This window comes from Oryctolagus cuniculus, chromosome 18 (assembly GCF_964237555.1).
Source record: "Oryctolagus cuniculus chromosome 18, mOryCun1.1, whole genome shotgun sequence".
NCBI classification, from domain to species: Eukaryota; Metazoa; Chordata; class Mammalia; order Lagomorpha; family Leporidae; genus Oryctolagus; species Oryctolagus cuniculus.
Window position 1 is genome coordinate 17185348 of NC_091449.1, and position 7655 is coordinate 17193002.

Here is a 7655-nt window from a genome sequence, read left to right on the forward strand (position 1 = left end):
ATAGGAGTGGGCATTTGGTGCAGCAATTAAATTGCCACTTGGTACACCTGCATCCCATATCAGAGTGTCTGGGTTGGAGTCGCAGCCCTGCTCCCAATTCCAGATTCAACTAATGAGCACTCCAGGAGGCAGCAGGTGATGGCTCAAGGACTTGGGTCCCTGCAACCCACCTGAGAGCTCTGGGGCTCCCAGCTCCCAGCTGCAGGCATTTGGAAAGAGAACCAGCAGATGAGAGGGTTTTGTTTTTTGTTTTTTTTTTTTTTCTCTGTCTTCTCCCTTTCTGCCTCTCAGATAAAACTAATGAATAATTTGAAAATTTTTTAAATCTAGCAATCACTAGGAAAAAAAAGAGCAGGAAAAAAATCTGGACAAGAAAATGAAAATTCACAGAATAGGAAACAAGTGACAATTAACCTAAAAGATTCCAACTTCACTAACAGCAAAATATATTAGATCAACTAAACCTCACTGCCTCTTAGAACTGTAAAAACTAAAAATGTAGTTGGCAGCCAGGAATTCAAATGTTAGAAAACATCTGGGAAAATGAGCTGCTTTATAAATTGTTGACAGAAGCCTCAATTGTTATATTATCTTTTGAGCTATTTAGTCAGGTCTATTATTTAACAATACACATAATTGTACCTAATAATATACTTTCAAAAATATAAAGCAGAAACGGCCAGAATAAGTGGACATATCACTTAGCCAATGTATTCTACCTTCTTCTGTAATTCAGCAGACAAAATAATCCAAAAGGAGCTAATATTAAATATATGCTTAATATTACTAATTAAATTAATAAGTTTAAAGCATTTAAATTTAAATATATGCTTAATATATAACATACAACAAGGACATACATTGTTTTTAGGCTATAAAGCCATTTTTTCAACTCAAGTATTAGCTAGAGAAATTAACTGGAACAGAAAATGCACTTTTAATAATGGGTCAAAAAAAAAAAACCTTAACACTTTTTAAAGGACAACTTCAATTTGGACAATAAAAAATGCTACACACCAAAGCTTTTCAATCTTTATATTTAAAAAAAAAAAAAACTGAAAACTAAACAGCTTAATTTTCAACTCAGGTTAGAAAACTAGCTGAATACAAATCCCACAGACTCCCCATTACTGACCCTACAGGCCTCATTCATTGACCACCGAATCCCATGACTAACCCCCCACCCCCAAATCCCAACACCTCATCCCTGAAAGCCCCTCACTGTCAAGAGAAAACGCCTGTCACAAACATTAACGGCTGCCAGCCTCTGCCAGCATTTAACTCAGGGACCACCATCACTAACTCCAAGACACCTCTCCCCCACTCCATTACAGACCCCACAGAATCCCTAGTCGCGACCAACCAAAATCGTCTCAGAGACCTCTTGACGTTAAAATATGGAAATGCGTACTCTACTCGGTAGCAGCGAAAAAGCCTTTGAGAACCACTTCCTTTCACGGTCCGCCTTCCAATACCGCCCCTTCCGGCCAGTGGTACCACGCATGCGCGGAATTCCCTTTGCGGTCACGTGGTGCCAACAATCACTATGGCGTAGAAGCGTCGTTAAGAGACATTGTCCCGTTTCCGTAAGGGGCGCCATTGGGTAGAGAACGTGGCGGCGCCCGAACGGAGCCTCTGCGTGTGGGCCGCCATCTTGGAGTTGTATCCGTTCCGTAGAGCGGAAGAACTGAACTCAACAGGATTCACGGAGGGGCAGGGATTGTCATATAGAACGCGGACATGCAGGGAGGGGCACGGTGCTGGAGATAGGATCTGGAGCTCTATTTTATATCTAGGACCGTCAGTCACCAGTTTGGAGCCGGCGCTTTGCGGGAAACAATTATCCGCTGGGAGAAACCACAGGGAAACGCGGCCGGGGGTCGAGGGGGGTTGGAGACAAAGGAAGAAATCGGGGTGGTACAATCCACTTTGAGGAAAACAGGATGGGCAAAACCCCAGCAAGACTAAGACACGCTGGAATGGGCAGTACGCAGCTGAGAGTGTGCTGTAGCCTCTAACGGGAGAAACTACCTTGGAAGATAGGGTGGAAAGCCGCAAAGGGGCGACACGTCAAGGTACCCCTTACTGAAGGGTTGGTGGAGGGGCTACAAGCTTGAATCCCCATCAGTCTCCATTAGCCTCCTCCCTATTGCAAGTTAAAAACTACGTAGGCAGCAATAATTTTAAAAATAACTAAATGGTGTTTCATATGGGCCAGGTGTGGCTAAAAGCACCTAAAGAAAACTTCGATATTTCAACTTACTTATAATTAAAAGTATAAACAATGTCCTTACTACGTAAATGACGCCTTCAGTCCATTCTCTCATTCTTCCCTCAGCTTCTATGTGGAAGCTGTGAAGCAGGTAACATTCCCCTTGCCTCTGCCCACACCACACTTAGTTGTCAAGAGTTCTTTCATCTCTCCTAAACATTCTGCAAAATCCAACCTAAATACTGTTTCTGCCAGGAGCTCCAGCCTGACGGTGGTGAGAGGTTGTGAGAGCTCTTGAAAACATTCAGTCCCCTCCAGGCCAGGGAATTCCCTCTCTGGGTCTCAGCTTAACAACAAAACCCGTTAGAAGGCCAGGCTGCTTGTCCCAGGTTCTTTTTCTTCCTCCAAAGTATACTCTGAGGAAAAATCTGTGAAATCCATTCTTAAACACACATCTCTAATGGAAGCCAAAGAATTACTGTTAATTCTGTCGGTAGTGTGACTTTTGTTATAAAAGGGATGACCTCTTTTATTGATTCATGTGAAAATACTTATGGCCAGAATATTACTAACTGTAAAGACTCCATTGAGTGGGGCATATGAATGAAACAAGAATAACTAAATGTTGAAGAGTAGATGGAGTTCATTGTAATGTTCTCTCTTTACTATTTCTATGAAAATTTCATATAAAAATTCAACTTACAAACTCCACAATCAAAAAATTACAAAAAACAAAACAGGTGGAGAAAGCATTTGAGTCAATTGAAGAAAATAGTTCCTATTACCAAGACCTAGCGGATATGGGTTTGGTTTCCCATGCTCTGAAGATAAACAGACCCTCTTCCTGGACCAGGTACATAGCAATTTAGATAGCCAAGGCCTCAATCTATGTCAATAGATTGACCTACATTATATATTCATTGTAATTTATTAGCATGTTAAATTACATACCAGCCATCATGACAGGAAACATCAGACATATGGAACAGTAGCTAGATTCTGGGACATCTCCGCCCACTTCCTGGAAAAAAAATAAGTATTTCTCCTGCTTATTAGACTATACCTCCCCTTTCATTCAATGACACATGTAATGTTAAACACAGTTTAGAGACAAGGACATTCCTCTCATATGTAGGTTCCACTCTGTCTGCAGTGTGTATCTACTTTCTCAGTAAAACGCTTGCTGCTTGCTATTAACTGTTCTGCAGCTTGTTCTTCAGTTTCTTTTTGAAGCAAAGTTAAGGACCTGGGTATGAGGCATCCGTCTTCTCCAGCAGCATAGCTGCCAAGATTATACAAAACTTTTAATAATTATAGCAATATGTACTGGAACTTCTGGAAGTTTGTGGAAAATGGAATTAAAAGATAAATATAAAAATTGTCAAATTTCTCAAAATTTGTTCCTTCAAGTTCAAGACACTTTAAAAAAAAGATTTATTTATTTATTTATTTATTTGAAAATCAGAGTTACACAGAGAGAAGGAGAGGCAGAGAGAGAGAGAGAGAGAGGGAGGGAGGGAGGAGTCTTCCATCTGCTGGTTCACTCTCCAATTGACAGTGATGGCCGGAGCTGCACCCATCCGAAGCCAGGAACCAGGAGCTTCTTCCAGATCTCCCATGCAGGTGCAGGGGCCCAAGGACTTGGGCCATCTTCTACTGCTTTCCCAGGCCATAACAGAGAGCTGGATCAGAAGTGGGGCAACTGGGACTCGAACTGGCGCCGTAAGGGATGCCGGCACTGCAGGTGGCAGCTTGACCCACCACACCACAGCACTGGCCCCTCAAGACACTTTTCTAAGTGATGCTACCAGCCATTTGGTCCATGCCTAAATACTGAGGGTTCTAAGAATTCAACCATGTCACTACAGCTTTTTTTTTTTTTTTTTACAGTATGCGCTAAAGAAAAATGGTACTAATTCAAAAGTTTTTGTTTCGAAGAGATTCATTTTATTTATTTGAAAGGCAGAGTTAGAGAGAGGGAGAGATCTTGTGTCTACTGGTTCACTCCCCAAATGGCCACTACAGCTGGGGCCAGGCCAAGCTGAAGCCAGGAACCTAGAACTCCATCAGGGCCTCCCATGTGGGTGCAGGGGCCCAAACACTTGGGCCATCTTCTGCTTTCCCAGGCACATTAGCAGGGAGCTGGATTGGAAGTAGAGCAGCCAGCACTCGAACTAGTGCCCACATGGGATGGCAGCATTAACTCATTAAGCCACATGCTGGCCCCTCTCTAAGAGCAAGAAACAGGGGGCCAATGCCGAAGCTCAGTTTGTTAATGTCCCTGCCTGCAGTGCCAGCATCCCATATGGGCGCCAATTCGAGTGCCAGCTGTCCCACTTCCGATCCTTGCTAATGCACCTGGGAAAGCAGCGGAGAATGGCCAAGTACTTGGGCCTCTGTACCCACATGGGCGACCTGGAAGAAGCTCATGGTTTCTGACCCAGCTCCAGCCCTTGAGGCCATTTGGGTAGTGAACCAGTGGATGGAAGACCTCTCTCTGTGTCATTACCTTTCTCTGTAACTCTTTCAAATAAATAAAAAATAAATGTTTAGAAAAAAGACCAGGAAACAAAAAGCTAAGCAACCAAATCAGAACTGTAAGGTGACTGCTTAATGATTCTCCATCAAATTGCTGATGAAGCATGAGCAGGAGCATTGTCCTGTAGTGAAGGATTCCTTGGCATTTTTCTGTTTATGCTAACTTTCTCAAAATGATCATGATCAGCAAGTGCTATCATTCTTCGGGCTTTCAGACACTTAATCAGAAAATGCCTGAGCACCCCAAAAAACTGTTGCCAACTTGCTCAACTCTCAGATATAACCTTGGAAAAGTAAGTGTGTGTACACAGAAGGTAAAGAGTAGGTTAAGTCAATGTTTCTAAAAGGTTGCAACTTGAAAGCTTGTCAAAAATACATGTGGCACTTCACATAAAGTACTATTTCAGATCAATGGAATCAAAATAACGAGTACTCAAACAATATATTTCACTTTGTGTTTCTATGGGGGTGCAAACTGTTGAAATCCTTACTTAATGCATACTAAACTGATCCTCTGTAAAAAAAAAAAAAAATTATCAATTCCCAACTTGACTCTCACTGGGATTAAACATGACAATAGGTCTGCTCTGATTTCATCATCATTTAAAAAAATCATCTATTATTTTTCACTTTATGTTTCTGTGTGGGAGCAAACTGTTGAAATCCATACTTAATGTATACTAAGCTGATCTTCTGTATATTAAGATAATTGAAAATGAATCTTGATGTGAATGGAAGGGGAGAGGGAGTGGGAAAGGGGAGGGTTGTGGGTGGGAAGGACAGTATGGGGGGGAAGCCATTGTAATCCATAAGTCGTACTTTGGAAATTTATATTCATCAAATAAAAGTTTAAAAAAAATTGGAAAAAAAATCAAAAACAACCTTGGCTTTAGGAAAAATTCCTATTGATTGTGATGCAGTCTGAAGTTATGTTTGCCTTTGTACTTAGTATTTTTCTGAATAACTTAGTGTTAACTACAAGGTGATTCCATCTGCTTTTCCTATCTAGCATTTCCCTGAATGATTCTCCCTCCCTAGTTCACTGTACTCTGTCCCAAGAGCAGACAAAGTGTTTCTTTACATCAGTGATTTTCACTGCCATTCTCTCAACCAGTTAACTCTCAATGTAAATAGAATTACAAGATACTAAAAAGTACTGCTTCCAGACAGCATCAGATAACACCACTCTTGTTCTAGTATCCAGATAGCTACCTGCAGTTGTTTTCCCTGAACTATTTATCTAATTTCCTCATTCTCTGCACTAGATTTAAAGTTCCCTATTGGAAGGGACCATGTCTCCTTAAGTTATTATTGTTTAACCAACTTCTAGCACAGCGTCTAAGATATAGTAAGTTTTCAATAAGTAACTATTAAATAGTGAATGTCAAGGAAAAGGAATTAAAATGGAGATACTGGAATACATCAAGGAGTTAAAACATAGGAAACTAGATAAGGATCATTAGCATATATTTTTTTAAATCTCTGATGGAGTCAGAAGAAAGAAAACAGGTCACAGTAATATGCACTTGTTCTCAATGTAAACTGTAAATGTCTTTCGATTTCTGTGATTCTGCTCAGATGGTGTACTTGGCTGTCTTACCAAAGAGTAAATTTCTACTTATTAAAATCTTGCAATCACTAATTGTTCCTTTTTAAGATCTTGGGGAACTTCATGTCTGTAAACATCTGAAAAATAAAAATCAGATTCCAGGATCAGAAACTCTGAACTCTGATGATTCCCTCTTTTGGAGGCCCTTTTAGCAGAACTAAAATTTCTATTTTTTTTTTTATTTTTTTTAACAGGCAGAGTGGACAGTGAGAGAGACAGAGAGAAAGGTCTTCCTTTGCCGTTGGTTCACCCTCCAATGGCCACCGCGGCCAGCGCGCTGTGGCCGGCGCACCGTGCTGATCCGATGGCAGGAGCCAGGAGCCATGTGCTTTTTCCTGGTCTCCCATGGGGTGCAGGGCCCAAGCACCTGGGCCATCCTCCACTGCACTCCCTGGCCACAGCAGAGAGCTGGCCTGGAAGAGGGGCAACCGGGACAGAATCCGGCGCCCCAACCGGGACTAGAACCCGGTGTGCTGGCGCCGCTAGGCGGAGGATTAGCCTAGTGAGCCGAGGCGCCGGCCTTTCTTTCATCTGTTTTTTTTTTTTTTTTTAGAACTAAAATTTCTAACCATCCTTACGATTCTGTTATGGTTTGGGTGCAATTTTCTTCCAAAGCCTCAAGCGATGGAAGCTTGGTGTCCAATATAGTTTTTTTTTTTTTTTAAAGATTTATTTATTTATTTGAAAGGCAGAGTTACAGACTGCTGGGGGGGGGGGGCGGGTCTTCCATCTGCTGGTTCACTTCCCAGATGGCCGCAACAGCCAGAGCTGGGCTGATCCGAAGCCAGGAGCTTCTTCTGGGTCTCCCACGTGGGTGCAGGGACCCAAGAACTTCAGCCATCTTCCACTGCTTTCCCAGGCCACAGCAGAGAGCTGGACTAGAAGTGGAAAACCCCGGCCTCGAACCAGTGCCCACATGGGATGCCGGCACTGCAGGCGGCAGCCTCACCCACTATGCCACAGCGCTGGCCCCTGTAATGCTTTTGAAAGGTAGTAGGCTCTGTAAGAGGTGGACCCAGTGGAAGGTGACTGAGTCATGGCTGTCCCCTTAAAAGGATTAATGGTGGAATGGATTAGGTCTTGTGGAGTGCAGTATTCCATACAGAGCAGAGCAAGTTTTTATAAAGGAGCAAGCCTGGCCCCTTCCTGGTTCTTGCTTCCTCTCCTGACAGGTGATTCATCTCTCTCTCTCTTCTTCTTCTTTTGTGTGTGTGTGTGTGTGTGTGTCTTGCCTGCTCTCTCACCATTTGCTAGCACCATTGGACATTTCAGCCACCAGAATCATGAGCCAAATAA

The 7655-nt window shown here is 42.5% G+C and overlaps 1 protein-coding gene across 9 annotated transcripts in view; it reads right to left on the minus strand.

Moving 5' to 3' along the window:
* The window catches only part of LOC100346269 (zinc finger protein 585A), a 29690-nt gene extending 28087 nt beyond the window's left edge, over positions 1 to 1603 (minus strand). For 2 of the 9 annotated variants that reach the window (XM_070062273.1, XM_070062269.1), the window contains exon 1: positions 1412 to 1603. The gene's annotated coding sequence lies outside the window, so the exon portion shown is untranslated. Of the gene's footprint in view, positions 1 to 1336 lie in introns of all 9 variants that reach the window. The other 7 variants (XM_070062276.1, XM_070062270.1, XM_070062272.1 and 4 more) reach the window with 7 other exon arrangements.
* Positions 1604 to 7655: the final 6052 nt, after the last annotated feature.